Source organism: Phoxinus phoxinus (genome assembly GCF_949152265.1).
Source record: "Phoxinus phoxinus genome assembly, chromosome: 17".
Lineage (NCBI taxonomy): Eukaryota > Metazoa > Chordata > Actinopteri > Cypriniformes > Leuciscidae > Phoxinus > Phoxinus phoxinus.
This window is the reverse complement of record NC_136892.1, coordinates 25,525,241-25,541,120: the sequence shown is the minus strand read 5'-3', so window position 1 is coordinate 25,541,120 and position 15,880 is coordinate 25,525,241. Positions and strand designations below refer to the sequence as shown.

The 15,880-nt window shown below is 38.1% G+C and overlaps 1 long non-coding RNA gene across 3 annotated transcripts in view; it reads right to left on the bottom strand.

Moving 5' to 3' along the window:
• The window catches only part of LOC306985048, a 57,440-nt gene extending 41,957 nt beyond the window's left edge, over window positions 1–15,483 (bottom strand). Inside the window, exons 1-2 of one of the 3 annotated variants that reach the window (XR_013794737.1) lie at window positions 15,323–15,483; window positions 11,025–11,125 (exon numbers count right to left, since the gene is read on the bottom strand). This is a non-coding gene — a long non-coding RNA (uncharacterized lncRNA). The remainder of the gene's footprint in view (window positions 1–11,024; window positions 11,126–15,322) is intronic. The other 2 variants (XR_013794738.1, XR_013794739.1) reach the window with 2 other exon arrangements.
• Window positions 15,484–15,880: the final 397 nt, after the last annotated feature.

The following is a 15,880-nucleotide window of genomic DNA, read 5'->3' as shown; positions in this document are numbered from 1 at the left end:
GCCGAATCTAAACTCTGCACTCAGAGAAAAGAGACGGAAAGGAGAAAATTGGATAGGAAAGCTTCCTGTAGAGTTGGGCGAAGAGCAAAATGGGGGGAGATTGGAGAGAGAGCAACAGAGAGAGAAAAAGGAGAAAGCGAGAGATGAGCTCTGATCCAGGATCAGAGACAGAACGTCGCTCTCTTCATGAATGAGGTCTCGGCTCCAAGAATAGAGCTTCTTTCACTGATAACAAATTCAAATTTTGTTCCGCCATCTCCAGCGATACACATTACACACAGCGATGTAATGATGATTATGACAATAATTCAAACACTTAAGCATTCACCCAGGGTTTATGACTCCATCATTTACGGTCATAACATTACATAAAAAGCCAATTCTGTGCTATTGAGCTGTTTTGCAATTCGGTTCAAGCACATTAGAGCTGAGACAATGAAAATGTTTCTGTTCAACATGTGGAAAGTATTGACAGATCTCAGCACCCCTCACTCATATAAACGACTGGATATGAAGTGCTGCTAAAAGGTTATGCGACTAACTATAAATCACATATATAATCAACTATAAATATGTGTATTAGCAACATCATTCTTGGAGTTATTGTTCACAAATATCACATACAGTAGCAAATTAGCAATATCAAATATCTTAACATGATTAAATATCGTATTATGAATTAGACCACACGACAAATACACACTGTAAGACACCCCCCCCCCCCCCCCAACAAGTCTAGATTATTAGTATAATAATATAGTGCAATAATTTCCCATTCATAGTTTTCTTGCATTATTTTGTGAATTTGCATATCATAGAGTCTGTTTCAACTATTATTACTGGGATTGATGTGTGTTGCTTTGACGTGTTCTCATAAACCCACAGGCAGGATAATTTAATATAAGCATATACATAAAGTCCCGACAATGCAGGCAGCTTTTCTCTCTACCACTTTGCTGATTTATTATTCTGTACATTCTTTGGATAGAACTATTTTATGGATGAATTATTAAATCAAAAGGAGCAAAAAATGTAATGTTCCCTTTTTACTCCAAAACAAGAGTATATTTATTCCCATACACGTACATCCGCGCACACCTTTTTATACAGAAGTTTGACATGATTTTTGGTGACATTGCTCTTTGGCAGAAATAGCCTTAAGTTGAATTGAACTTGAAGAAGCTGTGTCAGCAAATATATACTGTAAATAATCTAAAACTGCTGCAACGGACTAGTTTGGACCCCTATATCACTATTTATTCGATGTTTGATTAATCATTTTTTTGCTGATCCATCAGCTTTATAAACCTTTGACACTGCAAGTGGCCTCTGCAACCTGAACCAAGTGTTGCGAAGTGAGCAAGAACAGATAAAGTTGGTTTTATCCAAGGGCTGCTTGAGTCACAGGTACTAAAAATGTGAATTACTTTGAATCTACTTAAAAAAGCATGTTTGGTAACACTCCCCAGCAAGCAATAGCCGTCATTGGACCATTTCGGTTAACTATAGACTTGATAGTCCGGCTATGAGTAACCCACTTCTAGACAAAATAACATTGAATTTGGTTACATGCCATTTTTGCCAAAATAACTTGCGGATCTATGATATTCCATCATGTAAGCAAAGTCAACAGCGATTACAAGGTGTTTGGTTTCATTTCTTTGACAGGTTATCTAATTTATGACTAGTCTATCCTTGGGATATGGTTAGACGTCTATTACATTTTCAATGAAATCCCACATTTTAATTAGTTTTAGCCTAGACGTCAGGGCTGTGTTTGGACGCTATTAGACGTTTTTTAATCGTAAAATTGCTTGCTGTTCTGGACAATCAAAAACCTTAGGTCTTGGTTGTGTAACACATCATGATGCGTCTAAAATATCACGAGAGCACATATTCTCGTTCAACATAAAATGTATGGCTCTGCAAAAGCACATTACTTCCAAACTTAAACTGCTCACTTGTATTGGTGTTAAAAGATCTGAATGCTACCTGAATAATCCCTAATCTTTTCTGGAAATCACAGACAATGCAAGTCAGTCCCATTAAGAATCTCTTGGTGTAGATGATCTGAAGGTGTTTTGGCCAATCACAGGAGTAATTATTTAGCCGAGTCCATATTTAGCCTCAGCCATTGGCCCCTGCCACTCAGGGCTCCACTTTTAATTTCCCAGAGTCTGTAGCATCTCCAGTTACCGTGATGGATCTGGACTCAAGTGAATGTGTCACCACACATCCATCAGACCCTCGCACAAAACACATTGGGTCACATTCCCTTCTGTCTCTCACACACATTTACTCCCTTTACACATAGAACGGCACTATGTTGTAGCAGGACAGGCCTTGGCGTAAGTCAGGTGAACAAGCAGAAGACATATGCAGGAGAGAGAGAGAAAAATGTGACAGGAATAGGCAAGTTATCTCGTCGTTAATGAGAAAATGCTTCCCTGCCATTGGCGAGATTTTCTGGCTTTCCGTGTCATCATGGTTATAAGGTAGGGGGTGCTATTACGCATCTCCTGAATGAGTACAGTATCTCCAGGTCAAAACACAGGCAAAGAAGAAGCAGAAACGAATGATCTCGTATGTAAGCAGATGCATATGAAACATAATGTGATTATCAACAATAAACAGCATAAATCAAAACGGCCTAATGTTACTGAATGAAATGTCGACCCAGGAAGTGGTTAGGACTGTGCAAGCTTTGGGGGGTGTTGATGGACTCCATCTACTCCATCTATGTTTTGATCATCGTTCTGAATCTGATCCAGATGTAGTCTTTGACCAAAATGCAATTTTCTCGCTTTTTCGCAACGCATTTCGCTTTTTTGTTTGTTTGTTTAAAAGCAGAGGGTCTGTTCTCTCTTTTGATACATTGCATGTTCAGATATTCATACAACAATAGGGGCAATTCATGGCGGGGAAAGAGTTAACCCAGTATTTGAAGACAGATAATCAACACATAATCATAAAATCTAATTTTGCATTTCAATGTTATAATTATGTACTTGAAACAGAACATTGTTTCAAGGGCATTTACATTCTGTCTACACCGCATTTACTTTAACTTAGAGAGATATTGTTAATGTTTACTCAGCCTCATGTCAACCCATTTGACTTTCCCTCTTTTGTTCAAAGGATAAAGTTCAAATAATGTCCATGCTGTACTTTTTCCATATAATGAAAGTATACAGTGATCAGGGGCTGTCAATATCTAAAAGAACAATAAAGTGGTGGTGGTGGTGGGGGGGGGACTAAGTAAAGTATGACTTACATTTTCTCCTTGTGTATTTTACACTGAAAAAAAGTGTTAAAAAAAACATATACACAAGGATTAATCATTCACAATAAGATCAATAACATGCATTTAGAAAATACTGTAGGGTCTAGAAGGGTGTCCTGCATTGTTTTAGACGTCCTACTATATATATTAATCGTAGAGCTTTGAAAGAATCATTCAGCGAGTTAACTATGCCTCAGGCTTTACATTGGTTAAAGGAAATCTCCTCGCGCACGCTCCCTCTTCCTCATGCCTAACATGCTCTTGATCATTGTGGCAGAAATAATTAACTCTTTTTAATTGTCATTAGATCTCCCGCCAAAGGAATATTAATTGTCCTGGCGAGAAGCAAAGCAACATCTTGCAATTCGTGCACGTTTGTATGTTATCAGGCCATGGGATTTGAAAGTCATGCCAACAGCTTAAAATATGCTCAGAACTACAGGTTGCTGATAGTGAGAACCCAAATGACAAGATGGAGGGATCATGGGAAATACAAAAAACATGGCGGGCAGAAAGGGGTTAACAGCAGGCGTCTCTGTATCGAAAATCATTGATCTTTTAACACTAATTAAAGCACAGCTGGGTCTGTTCAATTAATCTAGGGAAAGCCAAGAGCCTCGGCACAGGAAAAAGTGCATCTTAGCACACTCTCCCAGACTGATAGTGAGAGAGAGAGAGGGAGAAAGAGTGGGAGATAGAGGGAGTGTAAAAAGAGAGAGAAACAGACACCTTGAGTCTGATTAGACCTCTTTTACAGATCTCCTTTAAAACTTTTTACTTTCTTTTTACATGCACACACTTTATGGGATAGAAATTATAACTTTTAAAAGATTGTTTTGAGCTCCTCATAACTTTCTACACTAAAATCCAAGGTTGCTTGATAATACCTGGAGCTTTTAAACTATTTTGGAGTTTTTGTCTCTCCACTGGCAGCACACACAGACAGAATAGATTTGTTTTGGTACAGACTTAAAAAATAATCATATCTGAAATCTAGGTTTAACTTGTAATTTATCCCATAGGAAAGAATGCAATATCTACTTTTCTCCGTAACAGTAGTTGGACAAAATGGAGACCAAATGTTGAGTGCAAATATCTTTTTTCTGAGATGTTTCACTTAAAAATAGACTCCAGTAATCTCACATGTCACTTACACAGTCTAAAAGAGATCTCAACATTCAACAATGTCTGAAACTATACTCAGATTTACCAAGACACTAAAACCTCCAAACAAAACTAAGATCTCATGAACTCACATTTCCCATCAAATTCTAACAATGCTAAATTATACATTTATTTTAAAGCTCTAAACTTTTAATTTTTGTTCACAAATCTCTCATTTTATTTCTAATAAAGCGTTTAGGAGAAAAATCTTTAAAAAAGTTGTTGGTTTGTTATATTTTTTAAATGTTTTTGAGAGAAGTCTTTTATGCTCACCAAGGCTGCATTTATTTGATAAAAATACAATAAAAACAGTAATATTGCACAATATTCCACATAAAAAACTCTTTTTGATTTTTATATACTTAAAATGTAATTTATTCTTGTGATAACAAAGCAGAAGATTCAGGAGCTATAATGCTGAATTCACTATGTTGCTGAATAAAAGTATTAATTACTTAAAAAAAGTTACATTGAACTTAAATAAGTACTGAGTATTAACTAACCAGAGTTACGGTAAGGGGGTTTGGTTTAGTTGCTTATAATTATGCATATTTATAGTGATCACTATAGTAAGTCCATGTAGTAACGTCTAACTATACATCAACTTAAAACAAAGTGTTCCCCAAAAATCGAACTGACGCCAACTTTTCATTTGAACTTTTAAATCTCCCGAGCTGTGAATCGAGCAAACACTGAACAATATAATTTCCTTCTGGGATGACAATCATTTTTTTTAAAACATAACATTTCGCTCACATCTACAAAACTACAGAATTTGGACACAGATAGAATTCCACATGCACTTTAACGGACGAGTGCAGGTAATAACATCAAATGCCTATGATAGTTCAAGCAGGTCTCCATCCTTCTGCACATCCCCACAAGCAGAGGGGCAGAGCCCGTATGGGAGAACCCCTCAGCTACCGGTAGTCTTGATCAATAATGCATCTGCCGAGATGTGAGGGTAGGCCTTCTCTTATCGTCTCTGCCAGGCCATGGCCCGCATCCCCTCTTTCCCACATAAAGCTTTAATCTAGGGATCCATCCCATTGCCGCGTGAGGAAATGGACCCACACGTTTACTCATTCCACCCATCGCTACTTTCATTTCCCTCCCCGCCACAAGTTCATTTCAGCCAAATCCTTGCATCCTGCCATCTATATTGAATCTCACCCCATGCGTCCACATATACGTATGTTGTCATAGTTACACTCTCTTCTCGCTTCCTAGCACCTCCCTGAGTTATTGTGACAGTAAATTGGATGTTTAGGGCTACACTTGATTTGAAATGTCATCGAATATTCCAGAGTTTTTATGAAGATGCCCGTGTAAATACCAGTACACAAATGCAGTGCTGGCACTTATAAATTCTTCAGATTGCAGTGTTTTGCCTTTTGAGAATTGGACATGGGGAACAAATCACACCAGAGTTGTTCAGAGACAGAGAAGAAGAAAAAAAGAAGTGCGGGCACACTTTGCTCTTTATATAATCAAACTAAATATATCTCAAAATTCTCTTTTTATTCCTCATTGGAGATTCAGAAAGAGCGCTAAATTTATTTGTGGTTGCTGAATGAAATGACCCACGGGACACGAGCCGGAGGCTGACGCTGTACATCCGCACAGATCTTTATGATGGAGTGGGCGTGCTGGAAACAACTTAATATAGGAACACAATGGGAAAACTCAAGAATCTGACTCAGGATAATTTACTGTTTTGAATTATACACTAACTTTGTTCATCTTAAAGGGGTCATATCATAATTCCATTCCTAAGGACCAGTTATTAGGTTAGTCAGAGTTTATTGCACTAAAAACGATATTTAGTTTTACATATCACTTTCCACCCCTCTATCTGTCCATCTATCCATCCATCCTATGGATCGATCTATCCATCTATCTGACTTAATGTATATGTAAATGTCTTCTGTTAAGATTCAATTTAATGCATTATAGAATGTGTTTTATAGCAGCGTGAGTATTAAGCCAAGTTCTCTTTCATGTCTTATTGCCCTTAAACTGACAAATACACACAAGGTTATGTCAAAAACACACAAAGTTCACACAAACACAGTCGGTTATGTCTGTGTATGTATTGAGTGTGTATTAGGAGATCTGTGTATTAAAGTGAAAGCAGCGTAATATGAATCTACTGCTATATATGCTGTTAATATGAATTAAACAACAAAAGAAAAACAGAAAATCACTCACTGCTATTGATTGAATAAACTAAAGACTCTTAAGACTTTAAAGACTCGCTCATTAAGATTTCACTTGTTTCATTACTGGATGAATCAGCATTTTTGAATGAATGATTCAATGACAAATACATTTTTGAACAGTCAATTGTCGACACCTGGAAATACTTTCAAAATAGAGCAAATCACCTTTTGATCTCTTCCGTAGACATCAGTAGGGGCTTTCGCACTTGGTTATAGGAACACAGTTATAGGAACTAGCCACCAGGGTGGTTCCCCGAGAACTAAATGTTCCCCAAGGGCCATTTTTCTGGTTCCATTCACACCACCAGTAGGAACTCAGAAGAGACGTAAGCCACACTTCTTGTTGTGACTTTTATTTTGATGGCGTGGCAGACATTTATTTTGACGGCGCTGAGAACTCCAGAGCCTGATCACACAGCGCTCTCATTCTCCGTGTTCCTTAGTTTACGATCTGTCTAACAGTTCTGTCTTATACGTTATTAGATAGAACTGTTATACAAAGAAAGCAGACAGTATGTGAAAAGTATTAGCGTTTGCAGTGTGGTTGATGTCCAATGCCACTAGCTGATGCTCATGTTTAGCTTGCTCATGGCCCTCCAAGTTGTGTTGGATTTTCTCCTTAGAGTAAAGTTTGAGAGGTAAATCTATCACTGTTTTCGATGTTTGTTGAGTTAGTTTGTAGAGTAAATAGGCTATAATCTCTGTGTGTACATGTCTTTTTTTTTAAATGGCGGGTGCTGCTGTTTTCGTGTCCGTTCGGCCAATCAGCATACACTTACGTCACTGCTAGTTCCTATTGTGCGGGATTAGACCCTACTCTGAAGTAGGAGCTAATTTAGTTCCCCCAAAGGCGTTCCTATAACTAAACTAAATTTGTTCCCAGTTCCTGCGGTGCAAACACGCCAAAAAGCGGGTACTTCCGCCGTTAGTTATAGGAACTATGAAAAGGTTCCTCTGGTATGAAAGCCCCTAATTCGTTACATTTATATAGCGCTTTTCTGGGTCCTCAAAGCGCTTCACATATGGAAGTGGGGAATCTCCTCAACCACAGAGCAGCAGCATAAAATTATGTTTTATTAACAAAGTTCGGGAGGAGCACGCTCAGATAATCTACCCAATCAGCGCGAGAGGAGGCTTATATATAGAGCCGACTCACCTCTGTTCCACAACAGTTTTTCCAGCATCTCACTTACACCCCAACTCCTCACTCTCGATTATTCCTATCCTATCCGGGGATGAGGGGAGTGTTTTGGGTTTCCGAGTTCTGAGCCCTGTCTGAGCCCCGAACATCACGTCAAATACGCATACTTTATACGATATCAGATATGTAAGTGGGAACTCGTAAACGCAGATTTTAATGTTCTGGTGTGATTTTGTCAAAGGTTTAATAGACATGAGATCGCATGGGTGTTTGAATCGAGATTGCGATCTTTTTACGATTAATCGCGCAACGACTTTTTATCCGCCAAAGGCCACACTGCTCTCCAAGCATCGACGTCAGCATCAGTTTGATATTTTGATATACTACTTTGTTTGATATTTTATAATACCATGCAAGGCATTCACACATGTTTAAGACTGCCATAGTTGTCTTTTGGGGCCACTTTAAATATATTAAATATCTAAAAAGGCTTAAAGGACCCTTTTACACAAGACAACATCTTGGTTGAGCAATAAGGATGGGCAGTACAGGTATAACATCAGCTGTGTGAAAAACAATATATGTACTCGAGTCTAATGTATATCGAGCGACACTAATAAAAGCATTCAACCTTTCAATTCGCTTTATGATTGTGGGATGGCATCCGTTGCGCTCGCAGGGTGAAATCACACAGCGATCAGCGGCCTGGCGCTCTCCAGTCAGCCCGATGTCTTATCTGCGCTTGTGCGTGCAGTCAGTCTGTTCCCGTTGAAGGTGGATGGGCTGCTGTATCCTCCACACTCTGCAATTCCTTTCTCTTAATCTACTGTCTACCCACTGTCAGAGCAACAGAAACATTTGCAGCTTGCATGAAAAGAAATTACCGGGCGGACAGCCAGCGAGAGGCAGAGAGGTGCCGCCTCTGCGCTGTGACAGCGGGAGAAATTGCTGCCACGACGGTTGTGTGGGGAGAGGAAGAGAACGAGGGAGGATGACGATGATGCTGGCAGCGTCTCTAACCGGGGAAAATAAACCATGACAACATCCAAATCACACATGCACTCACTCTCAGCGCGCTTGTTTACAGCGATTATGTGTTTGGGGAGGAGGCAAAGAGAGAGAGAGTGAGAGAGAGAGAGAGAGGGAGAGAACGCATCTCAATTTATGAAGCTTTTTCCACCGCTGAGAGTCAACAAAATGCAGGCAGTGTTCGCTTCCAGAGAGCCAATTCTGCCATCAGTGGAGGCGAACTCACAGGGAGAGCAGCTGATTAGAGAACAGTATGCTCTGTGCTGCAGGGAGAGCATGGAAAAATAGTGGCATGTCTCTCTCAATCCCTCTGCTGTGTCGTGGAAATGATTTTTGAAGCGCTGTGCATGTCGCTGAATGCTTTTTAAACGAGAAAAAAAAGAGAAAGATTTCAATTGGTAAAGCATGTTCTTTCTTGCTCTTCAGCGACACTCCATATTATCAAAAATACACCAAGAGTACTAATTATGCTTTGCAAGTATGCAACTTCTGCAACTAAAGTAGAATGCTCTCATTACAACCAACATAACATGACAAAACCAAAAAAGAAATTCTCATTATAATCAACAATGTTTTCTACACTGCAAGTGAGCAATTCCCCATGACAAACACACTCCATTATAAAGGGTACGTGACTAAATAAGACCGGATTCTGTGCAAGCAAGCAAGGAACATGACAAAAAAAAACTAAATCAAAAACGAGAGATATTCAGTGAGCTTTAGTTCTCATAACAAGCGGTGAGAGACATGATGCAACCAAATTAGATTGAACTTTGACACGTCTACACTGCAAGCAAGCACTAGAACATACCCATTATGATCAATTGGTGTACACTGCAAGTGAGCCACACAATGACACAACAACCTACAATGGTTCCATTATAATAAATTAAGCCAGTTACACTTCAAATCTGAGTGATTTAATGCTCACAAACACAAAATTTGACCGAAGTTTGTGTTAAAACTATAAGCATGAAACATGACACAACTAAACTAGAATCCTCCCTATTAATCAACGAATCTGCAAGGTCAATTTTCATTGTATACTTTTGGATATGGATGAAATTATGTATTTATTAATTTTTTAATGAAAAAGAAACATATGCATATGTTAAAATTGCACATATGTGCGCACACACTCCATACTTTCTTAACGTCTTCAGGTTGGGTTCTAAAACAAAACTCAACAAAAAGTTGTACATTCGGGGCCAGATTTAGCTACTAAAAGCCAGCGCAAGCCATATTTTGGCACAAGCCCAAGCCCACATTTACTTAAAAACAATGAAAATACTACAGAATGGCTATATAAAAAACAATGCCATGGAATGCAAAAACGTGTTCTCTGTGAATGGCCCCTACGCTATCTGTGATATTGTGCCATTTTGCGCTGTCACGTTTATATTTGCACTGGAACAGTGGATTGCGACTTTGAAACCGGGTCCATTTGGACTGTCTGTTGTTGTCTGAAAAACCTCTCGAGTAACACCTTTTCTTCATCTGTCGGTGTCCACTCAGTGTCATGTCCATATATCGTGCGATAAGTCGATATATAGTAGGCTAATTATCGCGACAGGCATTATAGGAGTCAGTATAACTACGATTTATGTGCTAGTTACACCTTAACTTAAAGGTTGTGTAGGTAAGAATTGTCTAAAGAACTTTTTTTCAAATTGGCTTAAACTGTCTTTATATACCAATACATAATTAAAATGTAAGTACTTTGAAAAAGAGAGTATAAAAATTGAGTGACTATAGTGTATTTAATCTTCAAAAAACACAGCTCATTAATTTCATTCGGGATGAAACAAGTGATTGGCTTGCGCGACTGTCACTCTTCGTCGCCATGACTACCGCCACTATTATTGGCTCTGCCCACGTGCGCGCAGTCGCGCGCCCGTTTTTAGGTGGGAGTGAATGGAATTAATGAGCTGTGTTTATTGAAGATTAAATACACTAGAGTCACTCAGTTTTTTATACTCTCTATTTCAGAGTACTTGCATTTTAATTATGTATTGGTATATAAAGACAGTTTAAACAAATTTGAATAAAAGTTTTTTTAGACAATTCTGACCTACCCTACCTTTAAGGTTGACAGCAGAAATGTTTCAGCTGCAAATAGGATAGAAAAGAGTGGAAAGTGTGTTCGCGTTCAGGAAACATGGTGTTGCTCGTTCAGATAACTAACCTTGTCTTTGACCGAACATGTCCTTTCTCACTCGTTGTCATCTAAACCCCAGCGTTTGCATCTCTTAGGGTCAGAAGTAGTTCAGGAATGATTTATCAGGGCTGTTCAGATTTATCAGAGAAGGCAGGAGAGGCAGAAACATTTGGTTGAGACAATGATCAACAGTAAAAGAGATAAATATGACAAAACCTGACAAAGTAGTGCGTAAAGCACTAATTTATTATTTTAATGTAACACTGTTGGACAGTTCTGTCCTCAACGACAAAAAGTAGATGAAAAGTTGACAGGGGGTGTGAGTGCCTGATTATCCTGTCAATGATCACTCTATAATAAATATCATATTTATATGTATATATATACATGTTTCATAAATAAAACTATAATGCAACCTTTATGATCAATGAAGATGTGATACAATGAATATGTAACGCTTTAGTATTTCAGTATAACCCAAACCTGTCAATGAATCAGTGATTTGTGGCCGTTCATACCAATGGACAAAACTATAAAGTTTCAATATTAGTTCTAATTCCATGAGAACAGGGAAGTCCAAACTATAATGATAATAGCAGAAAGTAACGATATTGTTGAATTCACTTTTTTTTTCAGCTGATAAATGATAAAACATTGACAGCATAATAATAATGATGATGATGATAATAATAAGTATTTAAAGGGGTCTGGCTTTTAAAAATATATATATATTGTTGTCTGAGGTCAACATATGACATTCGCTTGGTTTTTACATTCAAAAACATCATAATGAGTAATAGGCTATTTTCTACCCTGGTTTTTATGGGCGTGCCGCATTGAAGACTAGGAAGTAAACGCCCACTGCTATGATTGGATAACAGTTTTGCATATTATAATGAGTTTCATGTAATGAGCGAATCGGTGGGCGGGGCTAAACAGGCAGTGTTGAAGTAGGCGTCGATCTTCTTCTGCGGAGGCGGTGTTTGATACCCTTTGACGTCATAGATCCCCACATTGAAAAAACTGTCGTTCGCTGTGCCTGGTGTCAATAAAATCTTTTATTGGACTAACAAGGAAGTTTTCAGTTCTGGAACTTACAGGATATTCTAATAGTATGATGACCACTTATATGTCAAAAGCTGAAGGAAAATTTGATTTCTCAGTTCATCACCCCTTTAAATTGTAAATTGTTTGTCTTCCTAACGTGTGAATGTGATGTGAACTGAGGCACCAATAAGGGATAGTTCCCCCCAAAAAGTGGAAATTCTGTCATCATTTACCCGCCCTCATGTTGTCCAAACCCATAAGACTTTCGCTCATCTTCAGAACACAAAAGAAGATCTTTTTGATGAATTCTGAGAGATTTCTGTCCCTCCATTGGCAGCTACGCAAATACCACTTTGACGCTTCAAAAAGTTCACAAAGAGATCTGATCCATATGAATTGAGCGGTTTATTTTCAGAAGAGACTCGATCGCTTTATATGATGAACACTGAACAGATTGAATTTAGGCTTTTATTCACATATAAACATTCATCAACTGATACATCAGTTGGTAAACGGAAGCTTAAGCATGTTCGCTTGACGTGCGAAAACAAATGAGGTTCATTCTCATGTTACGCAGCACATTTGAGCTTCTGCAAGAACCAATGAGGTTTGATCTCGCTCGCTCGCCAGGCAGGTTCGGTTGAGCTTCTGTTTATGTTACGCTGATCAATGTTTAAACGTGAATACAATCTTTCAGACCAATTTTGCAAACCAGATTCAATGAGAAGATCACGCTCAAAAGATAATATCATTACCAAAGAAGAGAGGACACTTTGAAGTCTGCCACCAATGCACCCCATACACACAAATTCACACGTATGGACAAACTACCGCGAACATAAGTCAGACACAAGCTGCCATCCTAGAAAAGGATGACTCCAATGTAATGCCAATCACAGCCCACACACCAATGCGAGCAGGCAGCCAGACAAACCGCCTCAAATCACTCCAGTTTAACTTTAAACATTTAGCTCTCCTTTCACCCTAGCCTATCCACGACTGTCACACTAGTTCCTCCGAGAGACGGCAGTCCGGAGGGAGAGGGGGTATATGGGGATGTCTAAACGTCCATTGATCATTGTGGATTCCAGCACATTCTCTCCTGTGTTTTCGCCGCTCTCTGCCTCTCTGTGGTGTCAGCCCAGACCCGAATCACTCAGACAACACCTTTGAAATGCACAATGGCTTTCCTGTGAATCAGCCGGGCCCTTTCACGGCTGTCTGCAGCCGATAACAGCCTCTACTGTGCCCTGGAGTTAACAATCTCAGCTAATAGACTTCTCCCCTGTCAATCACACTTCAAATTCCCAATAAGCCACGCACACACACACACACACGCGCACGCGCACACGCACACGCACGCACACACACCTCAATTCTATGGTCCATCTCCTGATCAAAGCTCATCTGGTGAACAGTAAATATAGACACACACACACACACGGACAGACACGCAGTCACCAGGTGTCATACCGCACACGAACAGAAGCATACACCCCGGTGAAAGTATGCTGCTGGGAAACAAACCACTCTGAGCCAATAGATAAGCTCTCAATAAACCCAGAGCAGTGGTACACCTCACCTCACCCTCGCTGATTCACCAACACCAGCGAGGCACAATACATTCTTAGCCAATCCCCCCCTAAATGCATTGGATTAAGAAGGATTTATATTCGCCTCCCAAATAAATGTCATATAATTTAAGGTTCTGGGATTTATGCATCATGTGTTGACATGAACTAAATTTGGAATCGAAAGAAGAACCAATGAGATAAGAGCGTGACTTATATTTGCATAGACACAGATTTAGTATCCACGAGTTGTCACTAAGTTCTGACTCAAATGGGTTGTGTTTGCATGTGTGCACAAAATGAGCTGTTCAAATAATGTGTATAATAATATATAATAAAATAATGTCAAATATAACATGTTCTACATATAACATTTAAAAATAAATAGAAATTTCAATATGTTTAAAATGTGTGTGTGTGTGAGTGTACATATATACATATTTAAATATACGCATGACATTTAAATATTTTAAATACATTTAAAAGAATGTAAATGTATAAATAACACATTTTAATTACAAACACAAACTCAACCCAAAATCGAAAGTAAAATTGACATTGACCTGAACGGACAGCAGGAACCACTTTTCTCTTTTTTTTTGTCAACAATTGAATTAGGTGACCAAATATAGAATATGAAACAAAAACAAAACCAAATGTCCTATCTGGGCATTTCTCTGTCGTATGGATTAGATTATCTCTGCTAATAAAATGAGGAAATACATGCAGTTATAAACACGGATGGCCTGCCCCGGGCTTTATCGCTCTTTATTTTTCTGGGCAGATTGTAAACTCAGATTTCTGGCCGCATTTGAACAGGTTAGAGATACCCAGGGAGATTTAAACTTTTTGTTCAAAAGTTCAGTCTTTCCAGCCAAAAATGCAAATATGAATCTTTAATATTTTTCCTCCACACAAGGAATGCAATTTGGCTGTACATACTAGAATTTGTTAGCTACTGAATGTTTTGCACAGAGGGTGAAATGTAATATTTAACTTTCCTGTACCATATGGGACCGTGGTTGGTGCATTACTCATTGAATGATGTTGCAAAAAACGCATTCATTAATAAATGTGCAAATAAATGTAAGGCTCATACCCCCATAAATAACGACAGCCATTATTTATGCCGCAATAATGGTTAGCACAGCAATTTGAGCATTTGTGTTTACCTGTGTGTATGCATTGGGAAAAGTGTATAGTGAAGAAAGCATATTTGACTCAGACCTAATCATCATTTGATGGGCTTCTCTCATAAGGAATATATTTGATATATTATTTTATATTAATATAGGGTCTTGTTAGTCTTGCAGAAACAGACTTATGACAGACGTTGACAAACTGGATTGGCTCAGTTATGCTCAGACTGACTCAAATATAAATTCAAAATGTAATAAAAAAAAACTTGACTGCAACAGCTGCGGCCAGCAGGGGAATTTTTGAGAAGAGGCTGATATGCAAATCAATATTAATCAAACAAATAAACGGTTGTAGATAGCTTATTTTTATACAGTTGTTCACAATTATGCTAACATAAACATATAATATCCCAACTGACATTTCGAAATAGTCCTGATAATGAATGACGACATGTTATTAATGTCTCTCAACAAACACCTTGTGAATATCACGCAGCTTCATACAGAATATGATCATAATAAACATGTTAATGTGAATGGAAATCCCCATTCCATCTTATCTACTCACCTATTCGAAAATGAACTTCATAATATATTATGGAAAATGTATCTGTCGTTCGGTTTTACTTGTTTTCAGATACTTTAATTTGTATCGATACTGCGGCTAAATTCAAAAGTTTCCGTCTTCTTAACAACAGGCGGATTTGAGGTTTGAAGACGTCTCGTGATAGGCCTACTGAAAGCTGATTGGCTTACATGGTCAGTTCTGACAACTGATTGGTTATAAAGTATGTGTAAAGGATGCTGAGTTCACGTGCCACTTCTGAAGTCGTGAAAAAAATTTTTTTTAATAGTAAATACAAATAGTGATTACTAGCTCATTGCATTCAAACATATATAGCCTATATATTCATTCATATAGCCTATATATATTTCTTATCTGTATCAACTATTATTATATATATATATATATATATATATATATAATAGATGATACAGATAAGAAATATATATTAAATATATATTATCATCTATTATATATATATATATATATATATATATATATATATATATATATATATATATATATATATATGTTAGGGCTGTAACGATTAATCGAAATCCA